We start from the raw sequence: 27593 nt of genomic DNA on the forward strand, positions 1-27593 counted from the left end.
CTTGCCTCTAATTGAGTACCTTTGGGGCATTGTGGAATGGCTAACACGACCGCTCGATACGTCCCCGTGGTCGAGTGGACATTGAATACCGAATTGCATGCTTCTTGATGGCCCATACTACACCATACCAGTATTACTACTACCTCTACCGCTGTACGATATTGAGTTTTCGGATTTAGACTGGATAGAAGAACAAAACTCTACCACATAACTATTTGCGTGGATGTTATTTAATACTGCGATCACTCGCAATGCAGTTCGCTAGCAGGTTATATGTTACACATACCCTGGACGCGTTTCGACACGACGTCATCCTTCATCCAACCCTTCTCCACTCACGGTTTCCAAAGATATTATTTTACTGGTATCAATAGCAGAGTACTGCCAAAGAAAGTACTGCGAAACCTAAGTCAATTATGACTATCCACTACACCGACAAGTCACAGATAAAGAGGAAAGAGTACAACGCCAATGTTTTCTTTTGAACTTTCACTTTGTGCGAAGAACGCAGCAGTTACGTTAATACAGTACAATGTATGAATTAGGCAGACCAGTTGTCAACTGAATTAAGAAACGTAGAAACTATAATTGTTTTTTTGGCACTTCCGCTATTATCTGAATACTGCTATCTCCGCAGCAAATATGATTGCATCTGCTGATCCGAATTTCCGAATGTGACTGGATGGAAGGGTAGGCGTCCTCTTTGTTTGCCGCAGCTGCCACCTGAGATAATTCGTTTCGAGCTGCTGCGCATCCCGCTGGGATTCCCTCTGGGACAATTCAGATCGGGCTTCAGTCTCTGATAACGAAAATTCAGCGTTACTGGCTACCACATAATGCAACACTGACAATTCATTAGTTACATTTCAGTTTGTGATTGTAGAGTTTATACTAAGCCATGGACAAGCATTACTGAGAAAATAGTTGTATATCATGAATATTGCCAAACGAAGGCAGGCGGAAACTGGATATGTCCTGCAGTGCTTTGTAATTACATTCCCAACGCATTATTCCACGTTATCCGCTACTAGAATAACTTCATTATTTTCTTAATTTACGATCATGTTGGATATTAGGAAGTTGTTCCAATCAAAATCCGTGGAGACTAGCAACCGTTAACAAAAAAAAAAAGCGAAACTAACATAATTGTTAGTTCCACAAGAATTAAAGTTATTTGTACTAATATTAATTAATCGAAACAACGACAACTGTATTAATGCACATTTATTGCCTCACGACAGTGCGAATACCATGATATGAAAGATCTGACAGTCGCGTACAAAGTCAGGCACAAAATTTGCGAGCGACGAAAATATTTACACGCAACCGACCTTCCGTCCAGTGTACTCAGTATGCCCTGTCACATACACTTACAGCTCTCTATCCTTCCGCCAGACTATCGGCGTAGTGTTTATGTGACCGTCGTTTCCAGATCTTGTCTCTAACGTTACCTGTGACAATCACACCTTTTGTATCATAATATTGGTAGAAATCAGCGACCTAATGATGTAAAAGAACGAAACCGGTTGTGACACAATAAATGTGTAATAACACAGCTGTGGTGGCTTTCATTAAACATTAATGTTAGTGTCAATGAGCTGTAGAGATCGCTACGATCAACATTAAAGTTTTTGTCTTCAGGCTTTACATCTGTGGTATTATTATATAAGGGGGAAAATTCACTATGCAGCTGATAACCATGTTTAGTTTGGTGATATGTCCCGTAGTACAGGATGACTGAAAGAAACGGGAAACTTTGAAGGTTGTGTTTGTAGCCGTGGGCGATCGGTAGCACGGAATAACGTGCGCCACCCATTTAGTGTCATGGATGGTTGGATTGGTGCGCTACGTGCACTTTCGATCAAAGCATTTTACAAGAACATTGACTATGTGAAGGGGTCAAGTACAGAATTCTGCCGTCATTTTAATTTACACCACTAGCCATTAAAATTGCTACACCACGAAGATGACGTGCCACAGACACGAAATTTACCCGACAGGAAGAAGATGCTGTGATAACCAAATGATTAGTTTTTCAGAGCATTCACACAAGGTTGGCGCCGGTGGCGACACCTGCAACGTGCTGACATGAGGAAAGTTTCCAACCGATTTCTCATACACAAACAGCAGTTGACCGGCGTTGCCTGGTGAAACATTGTTGTGGTGGCTCGTGTAGGGAGGAGAAATGCGTACCATCACGTTTCCGACTTTGATAAAGGTCGGATTGTAGCCTATCGCGATTGCGGTTTATCGTATCGCGACATTGCTGCTCGCGTTGGTCGAGATCCAATGACTGTTGGCAGAATATGGAATCGGTGGGTTCATGAAGCGTAATACGGAACCCTGTGCTGGATCATAACGGCCTCGTATGACTAGCAGTCGAGATGACAGGCATCTTATCCGCATGGCTGTAACGGATCGTGCAGCTACGTCTCGATCTCTGAGTCAACAGATGGGGACGTTTGCAAGACAACAATCATCTGCACGAACAGTTCGACGACGTTTGCAACAGCGAGGACTATCAGCTAGGAGACCATGGCTGCTGTTTCCGCTTGGCGCTGCATCACAGACAGGGGCGCTTGCGGTGATGTACTCAACGACGAACCTGGGTGCACGAATGGCAAAACGTCATTTTTTCTGAAGAATCCAGGATCTGTTTACAGCATCATGGTGGTCGCATCCGTGTTTGGCGACATCGCGGTGAACGCTGATTGGAAGCGTGTATTCGTCATCGCCATACTGGCGTATCACCTGGCGTCATGTTATGGGGGCGCTATTGGTTACACGTCTCGGTCGGTCGGTTCGCATTTACGGCACTTTGAACAGTGGACACTACATTTCAGATATGTTACGACTCATGGCTCTACTCTTAATTCGATCCCTGGGAAACCCTACATTTCAGCAGGATAATGCACGACCGCATGTTGCAGGTCCTGTATGGGCCTTTCGGGATACAGAAAATGTTCGACTGCTGCCCTGGCCAGTACATTCTCCAGATCTCTCACCAATTGAAAACGTCTGGTCAATGGTGGCCGAGAAGCTGGCTCGTCACAATACGCCAGTCACTACTCTTGATGAACTGTTGTATGGTGTTGAAGTTGCATGGGAAGCTATACCTGTACACGCCATTCCAGCTCGGTTTGACTCAATGCTCAGGCGTGTCAAGGCCTTTATTACGGCCAGAGGTGGTTGTTCTGGGTACTGATTTCTCAGAATCTATGCACCCAAATTTCGTGAAAATGTAATCACATGTCAGTTCTAGTATAATATATTTGTCCAATGAATACCCGTTTATCATGTGCAATTCTTCTTGATGTAGCAATTTTAATGGCCAGTTGTGTAGAATAAGACGATTGTGTTCCATCAGCACATGCAATTAAAACACAGAATTGTAATTTCGAAGAAACTCCACTCCGTGTTCGAACCGTTCATGCACCAGACAAAATCTAGCTGTTCAAGATGCTCTCGGCAGTCCCTCGTCACTCAGTATCTTTACAGTTGTATAGTTCAAGTGTTCGAAGAATACTAGTACCGGGGATGCAATGCCATTCATACAAGTTGCTGATCGTCCACGAACTGAAATCCAATGATCATGTTATGCAACGGCAGTTCTGTGAGTTAATGCTTCAGAAGATAAACGAGGACGAGGAGTTTTATTAACAAACTGTGGACGTCAGTTGAAGCCAATTTCCACGTCAGTGGATTTGTTAACAAACAAGGTTTGCGATTACAGTCACATTGAATCGTTACATTGCAATGCTTAAAACCTGTATTGTGCAACAACTACACAGATTGCCACACATTATTAACACAGCCTGGTTTCAGTAAAATGGATCAACGTCACACACAGCACGAATATCGATGCCTGCTGTACGCCAGTGGTTTAGGAACGTGTAATTTCAAGAAATTGTGATACTCAGTGGCCTCGCAGATATCCCCTGGTCTCTCAGCTTGTGATTTCTTTTTGTGGGGTCACCTTAAAAGCAAAGTGTTCCTTAGTCGACATGCGAAAACGGAAGAACTGAAGGCTTGGAACCGAGAAGCAACTATCGAAATTACAGTTTGAGAAGTTACGTCAAACCATGAACAATGTAATGAACAGATTGCAGGAATATTTGCGTAGAGAAGGAGCTCACGAGCTAGAAGTCATTTTCAAAAAGTAAAATGTACAGTATTTATTCTATAATGGCATTTTTAACTATTAAATGAGATAAGGAAACATTTAAAAAAAATTGTTTTCATGAAATTATTTGACTCACAAAATTTCTCGTTTCTTTTGAAGCTTAAAGTTCTTTGCACCAATTTATCTGGAACTGTACAAATTATGAACTTGCGTCAGGTCAGAGCATTGCTCTATTGCCAATCATCAATAAGAGTACGTGCTCCCTTGATTAATTACAAACGATGATCGAGCTTTAAATAATAGGAGAAAGACGAAATACTGATCGCCAGTTTCAAATTTCTGAAGATGGAGACTCATTACGAGAACACACACAAACCACAGATGTCCTATCGACGATTACAAATGTTCGCCTGTCTAAGCCACAGAGCAGAAAATCTCAATAAATAATAAAGTAAGTTTTAATCTTGATAGGTCACAGGAGATGTTTTACTAACGTAAATGGTGTACTTTAAGGCAATTGCAGGGAATGAATGTTACTGGATAGAGTAAAAGGACGAAATTTTAATTATCTTAGATTTTCATCAGTTTATCCCTTGGGACAGGGTATATATCATCTCAGAATTCTAAAGAACTTATCTGAAATTCTTTGCCTTCGTTATCTACTTAGCTACGCTACAAAAGTGGCTCTGAGCACTATGGGACTTAACTTCTCAGGTCATCAGTCCCCTAGAACTTAGAACTACTTAAACCTAACTAACCTAAGGACATCACACACATCCATGCCCGAGGCAGGATTCCAACCTGCGACCGGAGCGGTCACGCGGTTCCAGACTGAAGCGCCTAGAACCGCACGGCCACAACGGCCGGCAGTTACGCTACATTGAAGTTCATGTAACACATGGTAAGTAAATATTTCCAGTATGATTAACAGTTATTAAATACGACACATTAACCAAAGATTTGACTATGAAGTTTCCTCAGCCTATTGTTTCTCATATTCGCAACTTGAAAACTGAGAAGTTCCTGTTTCCTTGATAGCCTCAGACAGTTTTTCATTTCCATCCTTGTATGATAAGAGATGTAAATTTCGTTTCAACTGCGTATTTTTACATCTGACGCTAATAACGATTACGACAGCCACTTCTTAAAATGATAACCGATGGTGTAATTAATCTTCCCAATAATTTTTTGACATTTTACGTAGAACTAATACAGAGAAGAAAGATTTTTAAGATTGGAGAGAAAGAGTAATTTAAGTTCCTGATAGGTTCAATACTACGTAAACTATTGATTATCTTGCGAATGACATTCTCAGTAACATAAAGCCATATGTTTGGGTTTCATTGAAGATGATACGAACATTATAAATAATCCCAACAGGAAAAATTTCTAAATAGTGTCCATAATAAATCATAGACTGAGACATTAAAATTGTTTTCCTTTGCTAAAAAAAGGGAAGTACAAAAAATACATATACGTTTTCAGTTCTGCAATTCTAAAGCTTCATGAGCTTCTTAAATGATCTTTTCTTTTTTTTTTTTAGATGCCGCCATTGCAAGTCTCGTAGAGTAACAAATCAGTAAGTAAAAGCAATTTTGTTACGTCCTCTATACAATCACCTGCGTACATAAATTTACCTTTCACTTTTAGGTAAGAAAATATTCATTGAACATAAACGCATACGAAATCAACAAGGGGTTTTTGTACGATCGCTCTGTAATAACCTGTTCAAAGGGTTAGGCATTTTATTTGTAGCTTCGCAGACTCCTTTTTCTCTCGTGAAATTCTCATTAGAAGAAATAAATAATTTTAATTAATCTTTAATAAAACTGAAGTTATTCCATTGAGGGGTGAATAAGCCTACTAGTAAAAAATTGCGTGCTTCATCTAAACACACATTGTTATACAGATAGCAAAGGTCAGTTTGAGAACAAGCTAAACAAAATTTCTTTTTGTTTAAGGTTGAGTAACAAGTACACCGTTTATGTTTTTTTACGTAATTCCCTTTGGTTCACAAAAAATATGTGTAGCGGGTTGCAGTTTATGTATTGCAAAGTCAATACGAACTTACTACTTTTACTGAACCAAATACATTTGTTACTTTAATATTTACTCGTCTATTAATGCTTAGTGCTTCGCTTTATTTCAATACAAAGTTCATTCTATAATTATCAGTCATTACGTTGTGCTCTATAAATTATCTATGGAACATGTACCTTAATAATATGATATTACATTATTTAACGCGTGAAATAATTCACTAGAAGTAATTCTGTCTGGAATAGTTTACATACGTTTTTATGGAACAGATTAAGCCTATAACTCTAAATTGGAAGGCTAAATTAAAAAAAGTAAACAGTGCATTTGCTTTGTTTTTAAACCAGTCTGGCTTTCCTCTCCTCCTATAAGAAGAAGCGTATATGTATCGAAAGAACGCTTCTTTTTAATGGGATGGTTTTGGTGAGGGAGCCCGCTCAACATGAAACATCGTCATCTTAGTATCACGAAGGTTGTTATTGTAACAAGTTCAAATTATAAAAGGATACCGTTGTTAGTATAGTATCTTCTGTAGCATATAGTGTATTATAGTCCTCTAGAAAGGTCACGTCGAAATAATTAGCGATTAGACATAACGGTTGAAATTGCTTTAAAAAAGACTTATACACCGTCAGAGGCAATACAAAGTAACAGATATGCGGAACATCGTTAACAGGTTAGATCTATTGTGCATGTTTCGAAAAAGATTATAATTATCAATAAGTAGTTCCGTATAAAAAGAGCACTGTAAAGTGTGTATTTAAATATTACTCGAATAAAGCAACAAGCAAGTAAATACGCTTTCTCTAAAAACTGGATGCCTTGCTGTAAAGTGATGTCGTTATTATCGGTATCTAATTATTCAACAATATCATTTTAAGTAGAGAGACTGAGTCTCCCGACTTCAGATCCTTAACATTCCATTGATGATTATGCACTATCTCGATTAAATCTTCTGTTCCTCTTTCGGATAACTTTCTGTCAGCTGAGGAGCCGTGTGCATTAGCGCAGACTGGTGAGCATAGAAAGGTTAATTGATCGTGGTATTTTCAAACCATCTCTTCCGGAACACGAATTCCACTTCCACTAGGGTAATTTTAAACTATATTCTCCTCCCTCGTTGAAGTGAAGTCTGAACAAACACCTGATCAAAATGGTTCAAATGGCTCTGAGCACTATGCGACTTAACTTCTTAGGTCATCAGTCGCCTAGAACTTAGAAATAATTAAACCTAACTAACCTAAGGACATCACACACATCCATTCCCGAGGCAGAATTCGAACCTGCGACCGGAGTGGTCGCTCGGCTCCAGACTGTAGAGCGCCTAGAGCCACACGGCCACTCCGGCCGGCAAACACCTGATCATTTTGGAGCAGTGGACAGACACATTTCCAGTATGTTGCCATGCCCAATGCGTAAACGTATTGTCTTCCTCTCAACGCCTCCCCCCCCCCCCCCCCCCTCAGCGTCACTCAGCTGAGCTCTGAATATAAACCAGTGATGTTCATAATAGTAGTTTCCCAGTCCTCTACTGTTGCATAATGACAGGCAGGCAACACGCAACGTCTATCGACTGTGTGGATTAAGACGAAGGGCCCGTATTTGGGAGGTGCGGCGTTCAAATTCTCCTTTCCAATGTTAGCCCTAAACCATTCCATACGTTTACGAATATGACACTTTCATTAATAAAACATCCCTGCCTCTTTTATATACAACTAGTCAAGTGTTCCAGTTCTAATTACGTTGTCGACCAGACGTTAATACCTAACCTCTCTTCCGTCGCTTTATTAACGTTTGTTATTAGTACATCCCTTGTGTATTTTATTGTATATATACGAGACGAAAACTACCAGAAATTTAACATATGGTTGTAAAATGGGCCACATGTTTACCTCCTGCATTTGAATTTATTAGTGTTGGACGAATTAAGCCATTATAAACATGACGCTATATTTCGTGTGTTTCTAGGCAGCCTTAATCTGTATTTTCGGTACCGTAACTACGTAAATCACAAAAGAAATTTCTGTAAATTACAGCTACATAACTCTTATTGATACGGGGTGTCCCAGGAGGAATGGTCAGTATTCAAGGATATCAGAAGAACGGTCCTTCGGATGAAAAATATCTAGTAAACATAACTCTAAACGCATACCTTTAGTCTCACGACCACTTCATCTTCGATACTGTGAAACAAATCTCTTCTCGTACAAGTTCTTTGGTTTCTGTATTTTGGGAGGAGGTAGTATGGACCAAAAAATTAAAAAAAAAATGTTTAGTAAACATCGGGTCTAAAATGCTTAAGAGCTATGAGCGCTTGATCAGTAGAAGAGATGTGTTTCACATTAGCGAAGATGAAGAAGTGCCCATAGCCCTTAAGGTACGTATTTTAGAGCCCACGTTTACTATACATTGCTAGAATGATCGTTCCAGTCATATCCCCGATTGCAGACCATTTCTCTTGGGACACCCTATATACTGAACACTCGCAACCGTATCGTGATTACCACAAGTCAAACATTTTAGTGCGTCATATACGGAACTAAACTCAGTAGAGTTCGATATTATGTTACAGGTAACAGTAATTGTGCTTAGATAGTTCTGATATTAACAATATGCACATTTCCACAACTAACTGTAGCCAAGTAATATAAGACCAGTCCTCGAGCCACCTGAACGGGACGGGCATTTTAATCGTAGAAATAATGTGAAGTAAAACAGAATGGTCAGTCCGACCATACACAGCAGAAATGTTCACTCGACAAAATACTGGTCATCCCTTTTTTTTTAAAAAAAAAGTTGTTGTAAGAAGTGCTGTAAATAGTATAAAGCTGGTGCCTGGTAGTCATGTGACCCTACACTTCATGACAGTGAAGTGTTGTGTATGTCCAAGTTGTGTGCAAGGAATCAGTACAGTAAGAAGGCTCAACGACGAGAAGATGGGACTGAAATGCGGAAAGGAGCTGTTGTGTCGGGACGTGTCCTTGACCACACCATGAACGAACTTACCCAGTTTTGCGTGGGTCAACTTGGACTGTCCATTATGTCTACAAGGATGGTGTATCACTGTCAGCTGTGCAACACGGCCTCAGAAAATTGACTGTAAAAAAGATCTTAACCGACAGGCACCGAATACAAGTGAACATTCGTCGTAAAACCCAACAGCAGTTTCTGCTTTCAGTTAGTGCAGGTCCTTCTGCCAGTCTGCGAATGAGCATTGTGAAGGGAACTGCCTGCAATGGACATTTAGAAACTGGCGCCTCACAAAAGACCGTTCATCACGGTGTCATATATAGCTGCACGTCTTCTTAGGACTAAACACGAACACTGGACAGTAGTTGATTGCAGGCGTCTCTTGTGGTTCGGCAAGTCCCAGTTTTGCCTCTTGTCAGATGATACAACACTTCGAGTGAACCTGCGCCGAAATGAGGCATACAGTCCCTCTGTGTGATGAGGGTCTACTTGAGGCCCACTGTGTTTACGTAATGATTTGGGAGTGTTTTTCGTTCCATGTCTTGAGCCCATTCATTCAGGTTGCTGTGAATGTGAACCAGAATGCTTATCTCGCCTTTCTTGGTGACCCAGTATAGCTATTTTTTCTACATGATGTGGACACTGTCGTATTCTAGGATCACAACACACGCGTTCATAGGGCTACACGCGTACTTTCTAGTTTGACGAACACTCAGGCAACATGTAATACATTCACTGGCTCTCTAAACCATCCCATCTTAACTCTGCAGAAGATGTCTGGCACAGATTGGAACATCGGCTGGAATGTAGTAATTAAACGCCATGCGGTTTGGAACCTCTGAGGAATCTAATAATCGAAGAGTGGCTTCATGCGGATGTGACATAGGCGAAGAAACTTGTGGACAATCTGTCTCGCAATATTGAGGCCATTATCGAAGCTTAACATAAGTTTACTGCAAGACTATTGAACATATTCTCAGTTCGAACATAATAAATTTCCTTGAGACGGACTAACTTCAGTCCATATATCAGCATGTCTTTGGAAATCACCCATCGTGAGAAATTCAGCTTTCCTTTTTCTCAGATGATATCCTGCGAGCCACGGCTGAAAGGCAACAGGCAGATTCCATATTCCTAGATTTCCGAAAACCATTTCACGCGGTGCTCCATTGCAGACTATTAACAAAGGTACTAGTATATTGAATAGGATCCCAAATGTGTGAGTGTCTCGAAGACTTTTTAAGTACTCGACGGCGAGTATGCATCAGAGACAATGGTATCGTCAGGAGTGCCTTATGGAAGTGTGGCAGGACCCCTCTTATTCTCTATGTACGTAAATGATCTTACCGACAGGGTAAGCAGCAATCATCGGTTGTTTGCTGATGACGCTGCGGTGTAAGAGCGGGTGTTATCGTTGTGTGACTGTGAAAGGAGGAAAGATGAGTTAGATGAATATTTTTGTTTGTGTCATGAATCGCAACGACCGCTAAATGTAGAGAGATGTAAGTTAATATGGATGAGCAGGAAAAACAGTCACGTAATTTTAGAGTACACGATTAGAATTGCACTGCTTGACACTGTCATATAGATTAAATATCTTGCCGAAACGCTGCAAAGCGATATGAAACGGAACGAGATTGTGAGGATTGTGGTGGGGGAAGACGAATGGTAGCCTTATGTTTATTGGGAGAATTTTGAAAAGTGTGGTCCATCTGTAAAAGAAATGCACATAGCATGCTAGTGCGACCATTTCTTGAGTACTGCTCGACTGTTAGGGATGCCGAAGAGGTCGGATTAAAGGAAGACAACCAACCAATTCAGGGGCGGACTGCTAAATTTGTTACATGTAGGTTTAATCGACGCGCAAGTATTACGGAGATGCTTCGGGAACTCAGATGGGAATCACTAGATGGAAGGCAACCTTCTTTTCGAAAACGGAAGGAAAATTAGAGTTCCATCCCGCATGTGGCGATTTAGGTAATTCATGGAATATCTAAAGTTGAAGTGCGCGACGGGGATTTGAAACGTTGTGTCCCAGAATGCGTGTCCAGTGTGCTAACCACTGCGTCACCTCAGGAAGAACACCATTTGAAGCTGACTGCAAAACGATTCTACTGCCGCCAACCAAAATTTGGCGTAAGGACCGCAAAGATAAAATAAGACAAATCAGGACTCGTAGGATCGTTGTTTTTCCCTCGCTCTGTTTACGAGTGGACCGGAAAAGGAAATGACTAGTAGTGGGGCAACGTACCCTCCGTCACGCACCATCCGATGACTTGTGAAGTACGTACATTGTTGTAGAAGGCTAGAGCCCGTGTTACGTGGTATTAGTGTTTATATCTTCTGTGAAACGTATGTTCAGTAACGTAATTAGATTCGCTAACATTAAATTTAGCTTAAATAGATAACAGATATTTAACGTTGAAACAAATGTGGTTTCAAATTTCACTTCTGCAAATGATTGCGAAGAAATTATGCTGTCTGATTTCCGATGTATAGGAGTTCACCTATTAGGACGAAATACATTCTGTTGTAGAGAAAAGCTTATTTAACGGAAACAGACACTCTGGCGTTAAACGTAACTGAGTGCGGTGTCGCAACTCTGTGAAGATTATCAAACTTTTATGTGTGACATCAGCAGTAACTCAGGCGATGCGACAGGAAATGGCTTTGCTCTCGTAACAAAGCCACAGCCGTGTAATGTTTTCAGCGGCGGACCGCCGTTCTATGCATATCGGTTCGCCCGTAATATCGTGTTACCGTGTCTGTTCTCGAGAGACCCCCTGCATATGCTGCGGGTATCACCATCTGAGCACAACCCAAATGTTGTGAGTCTCTCCATCGCTTGCTTGGGCTTGCCGCTACGACACCCGCATAATACTTGGAAATATATATAGCTAGGGCCCTGCTTCGATCGAAGAGAAGGCCGCGCTATCTGAATAATCACTCACGCAATGTGTTATAGCTCAGGCAAAATAAAAACTTACACTCTTTCCTCTCTGCCGATGCAGAAACGGCAATCAGGTACTCCCTTTTACCTGAAATGAGTAACTCTGTCCTAAATTTTTCTACTTTCTTGACTGGACTCTCTATCCTCATTTTTATGATAAGAATTGACTTCCACAAGTTACAAGATCTACTGTGAAATGAAACGCTTTGAACAAACTTTCGTTTAACTCATTCAGACATAATTCATTCGGAAATACGCCATCGATAAATGTCACAGTTTAACTGGGAGGATAAAATCTTCTACAGTTTCGAATCAGTTAACAAATATGTGTTTTAGCTTAAACAAGTAGAAAAAGGAATTTTCTAACAATGAACTGTCTTCAGTCACATTTGTTTACTGTTCTAATGATGCCAGATGATTTTTTTTAGTCAAGTTATAGTTTTCAAGAACTACATTCGGGTTTTAGACATTAAGTTTGCTTAAGTTACTCATCAAGTAGTAAATGAAATAGCATAGCTGCTGATTTTCGTAGAATTCCCTGTCAGATTAAATTTAATGCAAAATGATATTAAATATGAATATGATTAACATGTTTCAGTTACTAATTTTTACAATGAAACATTCCTTCCTTCATACTCACAGCCTAAAGTAGCTGTCATCTTCGTCATATACTGAATTATCCACACAGACGAATTAAAACGTTTCCAGAGAAATCGCTACAACGTGGAAAGGATGGGTTGTGACAGGCTGGTTGCAATGTTACGCCGTATGATGAAGCCTGGATACTATTCGTTAACTGGAAGAAATTACACAAATTAATATTAGTAGTCTCATAAGTAACACAGCTACATTGTGTGATTTAAATTGTACACACATACACACACACACACACACACACAGACTGCCTCTGTCTGTCTCTCTCTCTCTCTCTCTCTCTTACATGATTGTAGCAAACAATCCACTACCGTCGCTGAAGTTGCTAATGAAGGTTTTTACGGTAGTGGTGACTCGGAGGTGCACGATCTAAGTTTCTAAAATATCGTAGTGGTGCGTCCGTAAATATTTCTTGTTAAAGGGATTTGGAGATGAAGCCCGGGTTATTTCAAACCTTCCTCCTGTGTCTCACGGGGAGTGAGGATATGTGTCATTGTTGACAGGGGTGATAAGAGGGATGCCTTCCTGCTCGTTATCGAGAGGAGTAGCTTATTTGCCAGGTCCGTCATTCGCGCTTTCCTTTATCTCTCATCACCATTATTATCAACGATGTAAGACGACACTTAACGCCACAGATATCACTAAGCAGTTATACTTACAACACGAAAAACGCGAGCCCTGCAATGACGTTAGACAGAAAGGCTTGCATCAGGCAATGAACCACAAGATTGAATAAAGGGATATAGAAAAATCAGAGTAAATAAAACTATAAATAGGAATGGTGCAATCAGCGTGGCATTCGAATTGGAGACCTTTGTGTCAAGTGTGATATTCTGTAACCATTCTGTCACGATCAGCCCCATTACATTCGGTAATCTGTCATACACGTTCTAGCAGGTTTGCGCATGATGGATAGGCCACGAAAGAGCGTGAAACAGGAAATAACAAGCTAAGTGAAATACCAAGCTAAGTGAAGTCGAACGTGGGGAAATGGTTGGTGCTCGTATTGTGGGTGCTTCCGTAACCAAGGGAGCCGGAGTGTTTTGTATTTCGAGAGACACCGTAACTAAGATTTATACCACATACAGCGAAAGTAGAAAAACATTATGCACTAACACGAAGACGGTGAAGGTGTGTGTTGGGTGATCGTGACAAACGGTCATTGGAGAAGATTGTGAATAAAATTAAGAAGATGAGAATTGCAAAAGCCAGTGCAGAAAAGAATGTCGCACTCACGAATCCTGTCAACACCAAAACCATACGAAGGAAGTTCCATAATCTGGGAATTGCATGGCGAGCTGGAATTTCAAAGCCACACATCAGTTACGCAAATTCCCGCAGTGGTTTCTCCTTCACGTGTGACTGACTACATATGCATCTGCACGTATATACATACTCCGCTAGACAGTATTACTGTTTGGCGGAGAATACCTTGTACCTCTGCTATTGCCTGTACACTATACTTAATTCCCTTATTTTGTCCTTAAAGTCCTTTCGCAAGATGAACATGGAGGTTGTAGAACCTCTCTGCAGTCTGGGACAAACGCAGCTTCTCCCAAAAAGCGTTTCACGAAAGGAACATTTTCTTCCATCCAATGGTGCTCGTATTGTGGGTGCTTCCGTAACCAAGGGAGCCGGAGTGTTTTGTATTTCGAGAGACACCGTAACTAAGATTTATACCACATACAGCGAAAGTAGAAAAACATTATGCACTAACACGAAGACGGTGAAGGTGTGTGTTGGGTGATCGTGACAAACGGTCATTGGAGAAGATTGTGAATAAAATTAAGAAGATGAGAATTGCAAAAGCCAGTGCAGAAAAGAATGTCGCACTCACGAACCCTGTCAACACCAAAACCATACGAAGGAAGTTCCATAATCTGGGAATTGCATGGCGAGCTGGAATTTCAAAGCCACACATCAGTTACGCAAATTCCCGCAGTGGTTTCTCCTTCACGTGTGACTGACTACATATGCATCTGCACGTATATACATACTCCGCTAGACAGTATTACTGTTTGGCGGAGAATACCTTGTACCTCTGCTATTGCCTGTACACTATACTTAATTCCCTTATTTTGTCCTTAAAGTCCTTTCGCAAGATGAACATGGAGGTTGTAGAACCTCTCTGCAGTCTGGGACAAACGCAGCTTCTCCCAAAAAGCGTTTCACGAAAGGAACATTTTCTTCCATCCAATGATACCCATCTCAATTCGTTGAGTTTTTCCGTTACAAGGTACTGATCGAACTACCGGCAATAGCGTTACATTTACGCAGCGAATTGCTTCGATGTGTTGCTTGAATACTACCTGATGAAGCTCCTAAATACTCAAGCAGTAATCATGAATCGGTTACATGAGCGTTTTGTACGCAGTCATTAATAAATAGGCTACTATTTCCCCAATAAACCGTCGTCAGTTATTCGTCATCAGTACTACCGAACTTCTGAGCTGGCTCTGTTGCTTTTCGAGACTTTACTCCTAGATATTAAAGCATACCTTGAATACTGCATTCGAAATTACAGACATGTTGCTCTTGTCTATCCGCTTTAACTTACTTTTATCTACATTTGAAACAAGCTGCTACTGCACAAATAGAAATTATGTCAGGGATCCTGAATCATCCTGCAGTCACTCAGCGACGAAATGTTCCCTTCCACAACAATGTCATCCGCAAATAATATCAGACTGTTATATACACTGTCCGTCAGATCATTTACATACATGGAGAACAAAAGAACTTCTATCACTCTTCCTTGAGGCACTCCTCTCTTTATCTCTGTTTCTGATGAATTCTCGCCATACGAGACAACGTAATCGGTTCTAGTATTATCCAAAACGTCTTTGAGCCTGACACAAATCAGAGGGCAAGTATTCTATGCTAGCACCGTTGGTATCAGTCTACAGTGTGTTACAGTGATGTACGATTCCTGGATACCTAGTAATTTCAGAGATTGGAATAATAAAAAGTAGAGAAAAATTGAGATGGTTGTTTTCACGCTTCAGGTGCTTTACATAGCCTTGGAAAGCCATCAGAGCCGCAGTCTGCACCCTGTCGTTTTGTGTTAGGTTCAAATTGATAACATAAAGTCTCCTAACCAGTAATAATATTTTGCCAGAAGAAAGAAACTGTAAACGTTTCTCATTTCCATCAAGTCGTGAAAGGCGTCACCGCGTCATTGTTCGTGTTCGGGAGTCAAGGAACGCGGCACGTACTGCAAAAACTTTTCTCTTCTTAGAGATATTTTGGAGAATGATGTATAGATGTTTACTTCGTTGCTCCTTTGCGATTTGTGGCACACCAACGTAGACACACTACGGCCGCACGTCCACTTCTGCTACTACTGCACACTACCTGTACACAACTGACTGGTCGAAAGCACCTTTGTTGTGTACAGCTGTTAATCCAAACAGTCACTGCAGTTACTGAGCTGACGTCGCTTGTACGCCAGGAAAAAATCAGTCTCGGAAATTTTTGGACTGTCGTTGTATTATCTGTAAGATGATCTGATACTTGAATGCCAATTTCTTCATCTGGCAGAAGCAATTCTGTGCATTATTCTTTGCTTAAGCACCGTAAGTGTGGCCTTCTTTCTTCTTCCGCTATTAAACTTTCTGGAACCTTTCTTTATATCAGGTGGACCCGATGTTTGCGACACTAAATGCATCCGACAACTGACAATCAAAACGTTAGCGATGTCAACTGTCAGCTGGTCTTCCCCTCACCGCTCCTGTTAACTGCACAAGTACTTCCTGTGACCCGTAGCGCAGCGGCTCTCACCACACAATTTCCGTTCTGTTATGGGCGACACTAAAGCATGCGACGAAATTCCGCAGCCACAGACTTCCTACGCTGTATGAAAAGTCGCATCAAGCCCTTGCGCCCAAACTGTGTGTCCGCTGTCGCCACAACTGCCGTCCCACATACATTTCGCTGCTGTGGTCCAAGCCTCGGAGGTCAACGGCGACAGACTGTGCAGGCGATGGTGTGGAATTCTGCTCTCGCGAATGTAGCCTGTATCTGCTCATCACCGCTTCGCTAGTCCGGCGGACGTCGCTGAGCCGCCCCTGCGGTAGGAACGGATGTCGTGGCTTCCAGCTGACCGAGCAGCCAAACCACTGAACACACGTCTGCATAATTGAATTGGCGGCTCGTCCCACGCTTTACGCAATAAGCAGTGGATTAAGGGACATTGGCATGAAGACGACAATCAGCGTCCTCAGTCTGCCTGCTACGATGTGTCTGTTGACTCAAGCGGCATTATTGATATCAGAATGTTCATCATGTTATAGTCTGCTGATATCGTCCGATGGAGGATACGTCCTTGTACATGTTGAGCCTTAAACATTCCTTCCTACACTTTTTGTATTGAAGGAACCAAATAATTACTTCCCTTAATGTTCCATCGATGTGTCGAGGCCATTAGAGACGGAACTAATGCTGGAATCGGCGAAGCAGTGAAACTGTTTGTGTCTTTTTCAAAGGTGCCCCGGCCAGTGTGGCCGAGTGGTTCTAGGCACTTCAGTCTGGAACTGCGCGACCGCTACGGTCGCAGGTTCGAATCCTGCCTCGGGCATGGATGTGCCTGGTGTCTTTGGTTTGTTAGGTTTATGTAGTTCTAAGTTATAGGGGGCTGATGACCTCTGCAGTTAAGTCCCATGTGCTCAGAGCCATTTGAACCATTTTTCAAAGGTGCCAGTCCGGCAGTTGACCTTAAGAGATTTAGGGAAGCCGTGGAAAACCTAAATCTGGATGGACAAAGGTGTATTTGAAAATCCGTCCTCCCAGTGTTAGACATAGCATTTTACCCAAACGCTAATAGTTCGTACTTCCGTATTCCAATAAAAAAACAACGGGTAGTAACATATTGCTACATTACATATCTCAGTATTTTATCGAGCTCACGTTACAACTATCGGAAACATTTACTAGTATAATTTTCTAATTTTAGTTATAGCAAACACATTCAACTTGGGTCTGCTAATAGCAAGTATAGCATGCACTTGTCAAGAAATGAGCTTGTTGATATGGGTAAAATGTTTCTGTATTGGTATACATTCGCACAACTACTTAATAGTGTTATTATAGCGAGGATAAGCAGCCTCCGTAGTACCTATTATTCTCATCACCTAAATCTTATCTGGAAGGAGAGAAGTTTCTTTTAGATGTAAATACACAAATCAATAACATTTTTCATTGTATTTCTTTCTACAGTGTGGCAGATCATCATTCCATGCACGTCAGCGTTACTGTGTTGTTTCAGTTTCGTCATATTTTGCGTATGAAGCAATATTCAGCGAATAACTCCCTGTAACACCACATCCTCCAACTACCGGCAAAAACACCTAGTTAGTTTTTACGCCGTCGTGAAGCTCCTAGAGAAGCAGCGCACGCTGTTTATTTACGACGCATCGTGATGTAGCTCGCACTAAAATCTGACACCTATATCAGTAACGAGCTTATTTCGCAGTAATTTTGACGTAACGTTTGACTGTTACCGAAGATAATGCTATCCCATTTGTATTACAATCGTGTTTCATGTGTATCTTCAGGTTTTGGCGGCGCAAAGGAGATTCGTTGCGGCTGCACACCCGAAACTTAATGGAACAATCGTGTATCAGTTTTTCATATGAATAGTTAAACTAAACGTGTACTCGAAATTAAGTTGGTACTATATTCATGGAGTAACCACATAGATCGTGTTGGATATGTGCACCATATGTTCGAAACTGATCATCGTTTAAATAAATAAATTATTTTGAAGACTTATAACTGGTATACTCAGTATAATACAGCTCATATTTGAGCAAATACGCGGAACTGCTTCACCTTCAATGCCGTTTCAAAGTCTTCTTCGTGATCTGCAGTACCGCATTCCATGTCATGGTGACGTAAAGTAAGTCACTTGGTGGTCGGGCAGAAATGTATCCTCTGTCCTAGAATGTTATATGGTCTGTCGGTGTAGTGCTGCGACATGTGTAGAATAGGCTGTCAGTATCGTCAAACTTCCCTTCGTATCAGAAAAGCAGCAGAAATACGGAGCTCCAACGTCGGAAGCACCCAAGCGAAGCCCAGTGAGAAATATAAAGGTTAATTTTGCACTGTTCCAGCAGTGTACCACAGTCGTGTAATTGAATACTGGTCGAACCAGTGTCAAGGAGTCTGCGATGCTAAAGGGTGCGGCCAGCGTTGGTTCAGAGATGAAAGTGAGGTGCAATGCTTGGATCTTTACCACCATCACGGCCTGCTATCTACCGGACCTAGTCCATAGGGCCTTTTATCGTGGCGACTCACTGTTTACATCGGGATTCCATCAGTGCCGAGGAACCTGCAGCGTAACTACGCAATTATTGAGGATATACAGGGGTGGGACAAAACCATTAACGTTCCTAATACGGCGAAGGAAAACCATTAGCATTAGGGTCAGCTTCCAGTCGCCTCCATGTGGATAAATACAGATCCTGTATGGTTTTCAAGGGAATCTTCTTGCAAAATAGTGGCAACCTAAGTTAACGACGATGGACTTAGATTGAGGTCACACACCTTCTTCTCCAAAATAGACGACAAAGGCTCAATAATATTGAGATCTGGTGACTGTGGTGGCCAGATGAGATGCGGAAGTTTATCCTAATGATTTCGAAACTGGTCCTGGACAATGCGAGCTGTGTGAGCTGAGGCTATTGTCTAGGAACACATCACCATTAGTGTACAAACATTGCACCATGGGATGGACTTGATCAGCCAAAATGGTCACATAATGCTTAGTGGTAATGCGTCCTTGCAGAGTAGGCATGGGACCCTTGGAATACCTTGATATGGCTGCCCACATTATCACCATGTTGCACTCTAGGGACGTGAACTCGACCAGAAGTTGGAAAAAGTGTAGGAGAAAACTCGTCCGACCAGAATACATTCTTCCATTGCTTCATAGTGCAAGTTTTTTGGCGTCGGCACCACGTCTTCCTGTTATGGGTGTTTCCATCTATGATAATTCCAGATCGCCCGACAATACCCAGCTTAAGGGGCTCACTTGGTGTTGTTTTGATGCTAACAGGGTTCGCGAGTGTGACATTCTGTTCTGCACTGACTTTTGCAGCTGTCGCTCTCTTATTTTTCGTCATAATACGCTTCAACGACCTTCCGTCACGATCAATCATCACACATTTTTGTCCGCGTAGTGAGCTAGCGAAAGATGTCCCTCCGCTTTCCCTGTATGTGGTACAACTTTTCGATACGGTTCCTTCTGAAACACCAAACATTTTGGTTGCCTTGATTGCAGAAGCATACACCATACGAGCACCAACAATTTTCCCACCTTGCCTCGGTCATGGATGTGTGTGATGTCCTTAGGTTAGTTAGGTTTAAGTAGTTCTAAGTTCTAGAGGACTGATGACCTCAGATGTTAAGTCCCATAGTGCTCAGAGCCATTTGAACCATTTTCCCACCTTCGAATTTACTTAGCTCCGACATAATGCATTCACTACACAGAACATTGTTTGACCATGACAAACAACTGCAGCGTATTGACATCTCAAAGGTGCGCTCGTGGTGAAATACAACAGCGCAACCTCCATACTTGGCTAACTTCTGCTCTTATGTTGAAGTATGCATTTCATTCAATGTTTTCACATTTTTGGCGAAACCCTGTATCTAGTAAGCTGGTTTACTGTTGTATTCCTATAGATTTGTACCAAGAACATCACGGATTAACTCTTTCACCAAGCTTGTCCAATTTTTCTAGATCTTCGTGTGTGTGTGTGTGTGTGTGTGTGTGTGTGTGTGTGTGTGTGTGAAATCTTATGGGACTTAACTGGCTCGTTCAAATGGCTCTGAGCAATATGTGACTTGACTTCTGAGGTCATCAGTCGCCTAGCACTTAGAACTAATTAAAGCTAACTAACCTAAGGACATCCATGCCCGAAGCAGGATTCGAACCTGTGACCGCAGCGGTGACGCGGTTCCAGACTGAAGCGCCTAGAACCGCACGGCCACACCGGCCGGCTGGGACTTAACTGCTAAGATCATCAGTCCCTAGGTTTACACACTACTTAACCTAAATTATCCGAAGGACAAACACACATACCCATGTCCGAGGGAGGACTCGAACCTCCGCCGGGACCAGCCGCCCAGTCCGTGACTGCAGCGCCATAGACCGCTCGGCTAATCCCGCGCGGCTGGTTCTTCGTCTCCGCGAACGTCTGTCGGCGAAGATGAAAATACCGTCTAATTCCCGCTCATTCGATCTATCGAATTTTCCCCATAAATTCGATTTGCAATAATAATAAGATATCCTGTTACTTGGTTTCCGACTTCGTGTAGCCAGTTTTTGTATATCCATCTTCGGTAGCAGACGAAACAAGAATTTAAGCTATGAATTCTTTGTACACAACATGCCAACAATTAATTTTTCTTGAAATATTCTGAAAGCAATCTGTGGTTTTTCTGAGTTCGGTTATCTGACGAGAGATGAAAGCAGTGGATTATCTTGATTGAAAAAAGCATGTATTCGACCTTGCGCTGATTAAACCTATCGCAGCACCCGCAGCACGAAGTAATAATGAGAAAGGTGCTCCTAATGAACAGCTTGGAATTTCTTCCTGCGTTCTATTAAAGGAAGGGTTGTCTTCTGCAACACTAATTACTCAGCTTCCTGCGGTCGTTAAAGTCTCACCACTAACATTCGCACAGCTTGTCTGATTTCCTCAGTAGGTTTGGCGACATTTCTGTTTTCTCACCAGACCTTTATCAGAAATACAAGACGACTGTACTTTGCTAGAAATGGAAGAATTTCTCTTGAGATTTGTACATTTTAAATTACTTCATGTTAATTAACTTTGTACTTATGAACTCCTCCATTTACGGTGGAAAATTCTTTGGAAAAGGCTCCTACAAGGTAAGGATACGACGAAAATGAGCCAAAGTCGATTAAGTGAACCTGTGACAAACGTTTTGCAAATAATAGTGGTTCACCCTGCACGTAAAGCCTGAGAGATGACAGTATAAATAAATGGGTGACATATTATAATGGCGATGTAATATTTATAAAAAGAAAACAGCTAGTTATTACAATTATTAGAGCTTCACAAATAATATTACTTGGAATTTTAAATCTTTCGCAAATGACATAGCTGTCTAAGAAGAACTGGTATCCTGTACGAACTGTGGCAATATGGAGGGTGGTCGGAAACAGTTTCAAAAGATTTTAAGGGTGTTGCAGGGTAGATTATTTTGTTATCTGTTAAGAGAAAAATTCGATGCGTTGCGAAGTTTCTAAGTTAATTAGCACTGAAGTTAGCCAGTCATGCCGTTGGGCGCGCAAATTCAAGTGGCCAGCTAGATACAGTCAACGTCACTTGCTCTGATATTATAGACGATAGCACACGAGACTCCTCACTCTTTGGCTTAAGTTCGATCCTTACTGTTGTCCATGTACAATTTTTGTGCTGCTGTTTCTTCTGGTTTTAGGAAACGAAACGAGACACGTTTGGCGTGCCGATCGAATTTGTGCGCGTGACGGCCTGATTGGCTAACTAGAATGATAATTAAGTAGGAAACGTCACAACGAATCGAATTGTTGTCTACTTCTGATCACTAGAAATTCGAGCGGGAAGATTTGGGACCGGGTCATCCTAGTGGAAGGACTGGGTACCCACATAACTGCTTCAGCATTTGTCATTTGAATACGCAGTTTGCCTTTATTTGAAAGTCAAACGACGTTTAAAGCAATGGGGAGGGGAAGATCGTGTCTTATCTGGGATAGTACGGCCGCCGTCCTTCTATCCTTTTAGCCTGCAACTAACCGGACTCCCTTCATTAGCATCGAACCAAGATAGCAGTCGTAAATTGTTGTGGCTGTGTTGGGAAAATACAAGACCTCCAAGCGCAAATACAAATCGTTATAGGCACTGAAAGCTTCTAAAGCTGGAGATAAGTTCAGTGGAAATTTTTTGGGTAGAAACTAACGGTGTTCAAAAACGATAGGCTAAACACAGTTGTCGGTGACGTTTTTGTTAGTGTTAGAAACAATTTATCACATAGCGAAATTGAAGTAGATAGTTCCTGCTAGTTACTATGGACAGAAGTTACTCTTGGAAATCGGAATGAAATAATAATTGGATCCTTTTATCGACCTCCCAACTCAGATTGTACAATTGCTGAAAGGTCCAAAGAAAACGTGAGTCTAATTTCAAACACGTACCCGACTCATACAGTTATAGTTGAAGGTGACTACAATTTACCCTCGATATGTTGGTGAAAATAAATGTTTAAATCCGGAGGTACGCATAAAACACCGTCCGAAATTGCATTAAACGCAATCTCCGAAAATTATTTCGAGCAGTTACTTCATGAGCCCACTCGAATAGTAAATAGTTGTGAAAACACACTTGACCTCTTAGCAGCAAATAATCCTAAGAAAATAACGAGCAACAAAACGGATAAAGGGATTACTAAGCACAGCGTTGTCGTAGCTTGACTGAATATTTTAACTCGTAAACCCCAAAAACAAACAAAAAGTATACGCATTAAAAAAAAGCATATAAAACTCACTTGACGCCTTCCTGAGAGACAACCTCCACTTCTTCCAAATTGGCAATGTACCGATAAGTGTAACCGAGCGAGGTTGCGCAGTGGTTAGCACACTGGCCTCGCATTCGGGAGGACGACGGTTCAATCCCGCGTCCGGCCATCCTGTTTTAGATTTTCCGTGACTTCCCTAAATTGCTTCAGGCAAATGCCGGGATGGTTCCTTTGAATGGGCACGGTCGACTTCCTTCCGCATCCTTGCTTAATCCGATGAGACCGATGACCTCGCTGTTTGTTCTCTTTCCCCAAACAACCCACCCAACCAATACGTGCTGACCAGTTGTGGCTTGAATACAAAGAAATAGTATCAAAAGCAATTGAGAGATTTATACCAAACAAATTAACAAACGACGGAACTGATCCCCCTTGGTACATAAAATGGGTCACAACGCTGTTGCAGAAACAACGAAGAGAGCATGCCAAGATTAAAAAAACCAAAATTCCCCAAGATTGGCGATCTTTTACAGAAGCTCGGAATTTAGCGTGGACTTCAATGTCAGGTGCTTATAATAGTTTCCACAACGAAACTTCTCGAAACCTGACAGAAAATCCAAAGAGATTCTGGTCGTACGTAAAGTGCGCTGGTAGAAAGACACAATCAGTGCAATAGCAGTTTAAATACTATCGATGACAGTGCTGCTAAAGTCGAGGTACCAAACACAGCCTTCCGAAATTCCTTCACCAAAGAAGACGAAGTAAAAACAGCTGGAAAGTTGAGTAACTTAGAAACGGATATCCTCGGAGTCGTGAAGCAGCTTAAATCAGTTAATAAAAGCAAGTCTTCCGGTCCAGACTGTATACCAATCAGGTTTCTTTCAGATTATGCTGATGCAGTAGCTTCATACTTAACAGTCATATACAACCGCTCACTCAACGAAAGATCTGTACCCAAAGACGGTAAAGTTGTACAGGTCACACCAATCTACAAGAAAGGCAGTAGGAGTATTCCACTATGTTACAGGTCCATATCATTAACGTCAATATGCAGCAGGATTTTGAAAGATATATTGTTTTCGACTTTCATGAATAGCCTGGAAGAGAACGGTCTATCGACACACAGTCAACACGGATTTCGAAAACATCGTTCTGGTGAGATACAACTAGATCTTTACTCGCACTCAGTGTTGAGAACTATTGACAAGGAATTTCAAATTGATTCCGTATTTCTAGATTTCCAATAGGTTTTTGACACTGTACCTCACGAGTGGTTTGTAGGTAAATTACATGACTATGGAATATCATCTCACATATGTGCCTGGATTCGTGATTACCTGTCAGGTAGGCCACAGTTCGTAGTAATTGACACAAAGTCATCGAGTAAAACGGAAGTGATTTCTGGCATTCGCCAAGTTAGTGTTATATGCTCTCGGCTGTTTCTTTTCTATATAAACGATTTAGGAGGCAGTCTGAGCAGGCGTCTTAGATTGTTTGCAGATGATTCTGTCGTTTATCGTCTAGTACAGACATCAAACGATCAAAAGAAATTGCAAAACGATTAAGAAAACCTATCTGTATAGGGCGAAAATTGTCAGGTGACCCTAAATAATGAAAAGTGTAAGGTCATCCACATGAGTGCTAAAAGGAATCCGTTAAACATCAGTTACGCGATAAATCAGTCAAATCCAAAGGCCGTAAATTCAACTAAGTACCTAGGAATTACAGTTACGGACAACTTAAATTGGAAGACCACATATAAAATGTTGTGGAGAAGGCAAGCCAAAGGCTAATTTATTAGCAGAACACTTAGAAAAGACAACCAATCTACTAAAGATACTGCCTACATTACGCTTGTCTGTCCTCTTTTGGAGTACTGCTGCGCTGTGTGGGATACTTATCAGATAGGATTAATGGAGTACATCGACAAAGTTCAAAGAAGAGCAGCACGTTCTGTATTATAGAGATATATAAGAGAGATGGCCACTGACATGATACAGGATTTGGGGTGTACATCATTAAAACAAAAACGTTCTTCGTTGCGATGGAATCTTCTCACGAAATTTCAGTCGCCAACTTTCTCCTCCGAATGCGAAAATATTTTGTTGACCCGACTCACATAGGGAGAAACGATCATCATAATAAAATATGAGAAATCAGAGCTCGTACGGAAAGATATAGGTGTTCTTTCTCTCCACGGTTGGAATAATAGAGAATTATTGCGAAGGTAGTTCGATGAACCCGCTGACAGGCACTTAAGTGTGATTTGTAGAGTAGCCATGTAGATGCAGATGCAGATGAAATAACCTCCAAGTTGATGGCGTGTTTTATAGAATATCATGTCCATTCACAGAAACTGCTTCGCACAGCAGGCGATATCTGACAGCCAAAATCAGGCTCGGCCCCTTCACAGGAGCCAATTCGTTCTCTCGTGTATTATCCAGAACTCAGAATCTCTTGCACCTCGGACGACTCACTCCACACTCCATACTCTCCCTGGCCAAAACCTTCCTGCTCCGTGGCTTTTGTTCACACCGATGGCGCCACCGGCATCTCCAAAGTCACCCACACAAAAATTGTCAAGGAAGACCGAAATCGACACACGACCGAGCCCTCATTGCTAAAGCTTCCCTACTGAAACTCAAAGACACCACGCTGGGGCTTGCCACCAAGGGCAGAAGGTAAGAATGAGGTCGCCTGAATCTTACTAGCATGTACTCTAGAGATCCTTCTGCACAATTCATTGCGGATCAAGATATTTACTGGACTCAGATTTATTGGAATGGCGAATTTCTTCCGGAAGTTTGTTCCTAATTTCATGTAATTAGCGATGTCCCCTTCAATAGCCTGCTGAAGAAAAAAGGCGAACGCTTCCTTTGCGGGAAAGCGGGTGGGGGAGGAGAGTCATCAACTTTCCTTTGAGGCAATTGAAGCCGCCCTTAGCAACTCTATAGTGTTAGTTATTTGGCAAACCCTTCATTGTCCAGACCGACGCATCGAATTCTGGGATAGCGGCGGTACTGTTCCAAGTACCCCATGGGGAGCGGCGTACCGTCACCTAAGCATCGCACTGTTTATCTCCCGCTGAATTAAAATACTCAGCGTAAGAGTGGGAAGATTTAGCAGTTCGCCTTGGATAAGTTTAAGTTCTACCTAGAGCGTAGGGAATTTGTGCTTGAGGCTGATAATCAGGCGTTGAATTGGGTATTGGCCCACCCCAGAAAACTTGTACTATTGCTCATTGGGCAGTCCGCATCTCCACACCTCGTATTGAAGTTCACCATATCAGCGGTCCATACAACAACGTAGCTGACGCCTCAAGTAACATTATGAAGATTGCGACTCTCTTCAACATGCGAGGACGGTGGACAACTTGCCTTGGGTGGTGCTGTGTAACTGAAGTTCTGGAACTCCATTGCGAGAGACAGGAAGAAGATTCCCGTAGCTTCTAAGTAAAAAAAGGCTTTTAAATGGCAAGCACCTAGACGAGTATGCTCTTAATAAAGGTATTCAGTGTTAAAAGGAGAATGGCGACTGCACATTTAAAATTTGTTTGCCTCAGTTATTGGTTCCCGCCGTTTTTAGGTATTTTCAAAGCTCTGTGGTGGGCGGTCGTATAGGTTTCCATAAGACCATGGTCAGAATTAGATAACATGTGGTTTGTCCATCTCTTATAAATCTCGGAAGTGTCTTCTCATGTCTGTTCGTGAGAGCAGACCCATATAACGTCTTTTTGTGGAGTTTTGAAGGACCCCTTCCACATACCCAGGGAGAGGGGGAGGGGAGGAACCTGTTGCATCTTTGTGGTGGTGGTGAGCAGATTTTTCCGTTTTAGTTGGTTAATTCACTACTGGCCAATCTGTACAGCACATCACCAAAGTCTTTGCCGTGTTTGGACCACCGAGCACCCTAGTAAGTTATAATGCTCCACCACTGCTTACTACCCCCGGCCATCCTTTGATGTGCACATGAATAGGTATTTGAAGAGGAAATTGATAGTATTTCATGCTGGGTCACAAAGAAGCTTGGACTTTTCGATCACGTGGTTAAATCTTGCTTTTAATACTGTTCATCATGAGGCCATCAAGGTCACGCTGGTCTCATTAATCCCGACCTATCCGATAAAATCTCCCTTGATTAGGTAATCTTTGGACAATTGACGAACTGTTTCCTGAGCGAGTCAACCACCCAAACCATCCAACATAACTGGGAGTGAGCGAGGCTCAATATAGGGCTCGCACATAGACGTCAGATGCTGTGCGGGGTGAGTGGAGAGGGGGGGGGGGACGGAAGGTCACAGAAAGAACGTGTCTGCTCCTGATCGATGCTGATCTATTGAGA

This window comes from Schistocerca gregaria, chromosome X (genome assembly GCF_023897955.1).
Source record: "Schistocerca gregaria isolate iqSchGreg1 chromosome X, iqSchGreg1.2, whole genome shotgun sequence".
Classification (NCBI taxonomy): domain Eukaryota; kingdom Metazoa; phylum Arthropoda; class Insecta; order Orthoptera; family Acrididae; genus Schistocerca; species Schistocerca gregaria.